Raw genomic sequence first — 2,153 nt, 5'->3', positions numbered from 1 at the left:
GACAGGAGGACTGCTGCGAGTTCGAGGCCAGACTGGGCTGCACAGTGAATGCAAGGCCAGCCTGAATTACATAGCAAGACCCTGTTTCAAAACATCAAAAAAAGAAAAGAAAAGGAAGAGAGAGGACATGAAAGTAGAAGGGAAACCACCGGAGAGGAGGAAAGGAACAAGCAGGAGAGGGAGCAGGGCAGGGGGTGACAGAGGGGAGGACAGCCCAAGTGAGTAATATGCATGCATGAATCCGCCGAAATGAAACTCAGTCTGTATAAGTAATATACACTAAAGAAAAATAAAAAGCAAGTCTTACAAAAGGGATGGGGTTGTAGCTCAGCACCAGGGAATCCTTGGGTTCAATCCCTAGCCCTGCCAATAAATAAATAAACAGCTGAAGGCTGCATCACCTGACCGGGTACAGCTCATCTTGCAGTCCTGATGACAACAGATGACCACAGTTGGCACAGCCGGCTGCTCACTGTCACCGTCCAGGGCCAGCGAGTCCTGGACACCATAGGTCAGGTCTGCTGGGCACTGGGCACTGCTGCTGCTCTTCACTGGCTGCTGGTTTCTGGCTGCATCAGTGTGGGCAGTTGTGTTTACTCACTGTCCACAGGACCCTTGGTGTACACATTACCCAAGCAGGGAGTCTTCATTCTAACCGGGCACGAGCTGTGCACAGGGGCGCTGGCACCCTGCAGAGAGCCCTCCAGGATGAAATCAGCAGTGCCTGGAAAGAGTACTCCCCTAGCTACTTGCAGACCTGTTTCAGTGAGGGCAAAGGCGGAAGCCAGGGAATCTTCTGAGAGGCTTGCAAGTGTGCAAACAAGGGCCCAAAACCCTCCTTTCCTGATCTTAGCCACTCCCCAGAGCCCTCTCTGTTCTCAAAAAAGAAACCGAGTGGACTGAAGGGGGCTGTCTGGCTGCACTCACCTTGGAGTGGAGAATGGCAGTTTGATCCTCAGGGAGGACACTAAAGCCAACTGGCCCAGTCCCCTGAGATGCAAGGGGGAGGGACATACTGGCCACCAGCCAGGGCTCAGCCCCCATAGTCCTCGCAGGGACAAATGAGACAGGCAGGTCTGTCTGTCTCAGATGGAAATGTAATTTATTCTTTTTGTTTTGAGACAGAGTCTCACCATGTAGCCAAGGCTGGTTGTGAAATTTTGATTCTCTCCCTTCCACTTCAGGTGCTGGCATGACAGGTGTTTACCACCACACCCAGCTGAAATGGAATTTATTTTACAATCGTCTAAGTTGCTATAAATTCTTTGTACACTGGTAGTGTACAAGATTCCTTATACTATGTTCTTGCACACTGACACTATTTGTTCCAGTTTTGTTAGTTCCTTTCAACGTTTGTTTTTTTTTAAAGGGGGGAGGGAGAGAAGCTCAGCCGGTCCCAGCACCTGGAAGCTCCCCGCCTCCATCCCAGGCTCCTAGGGCAGAGAAGCTCAGCCAGTCCCAGCCCCTGGAAGAAAGCTCCCCCGCTGCCATTCCAGGCTCCTAGGGCAGAGAAGGTGAGCTGTGTGGGTGCCAGAAGCACCCCCTCCTGTGGAAATGAGAAGACACATAAACAAGTCTCAAAAACAGACTTCTGGATCACCTATAGCAACCCCAAAGGGAAATGAGATGGAACAATCTGATACTCAACCACCTGGACTCTCTGAACTGGCAACAAAAGAGGATCTGGGAAAAATGAAATCAGAAATAATTACTCAGATAACAACAAAGATTTTGCTCATGGTGCAAGATATGATTAATAAATCTAGAGAGGACACAGATAAAAAAAATAGAGGATCTGAGGAACATGATGGAATCCCAACATAGGAAACAAATGGAATCCATAAAACAGATACAAACAGATGTCCAAGAGATTAAAACTCCATCGAAAGTCTGTGCAGCAGAATGAACCAAATGTGAGGATAGAATTTCACATATAGAAGATAAGATTGCAATTAGTGAGGAGGAAAAGAAAAATTGCTTTAAAATTGTAAGGGAACATGAGAAATCAATCCAGCAGCTGCTAGACTATGCAAAGAAGAATAACATAAGACTGATTGTACTCAATGAAGAAAGAGGAGAGAGTGCAGATGACATAAAAAAACTGTTCACAGAAGTGATGGCAGAAAACTTCCCAAGGAGGGGGAAAGAACTGG

The sequence above is a fragment of the Heterocephalus glaber genome, unplaced genomic scaffold (genome assembly GCF_053883595.1).
Source record: "Heterocephalus glaber isolate CG9 unplaced genomic scaffold, H.glaber_assembly_v1.0 deba00001572, whole genome shotgun sequence".
Taxonomy (NCBI): Eukaryota; Metazoa; Chordata; class Mammalia; order Rodentia; family Bathyergidae; genus Heterocephalus; species Heterocephalus glaber.
The sequence above is the reverse complement of the archived record's forward strand: the minus strand, read 5'-3'. Positions refer to the sequence as shown.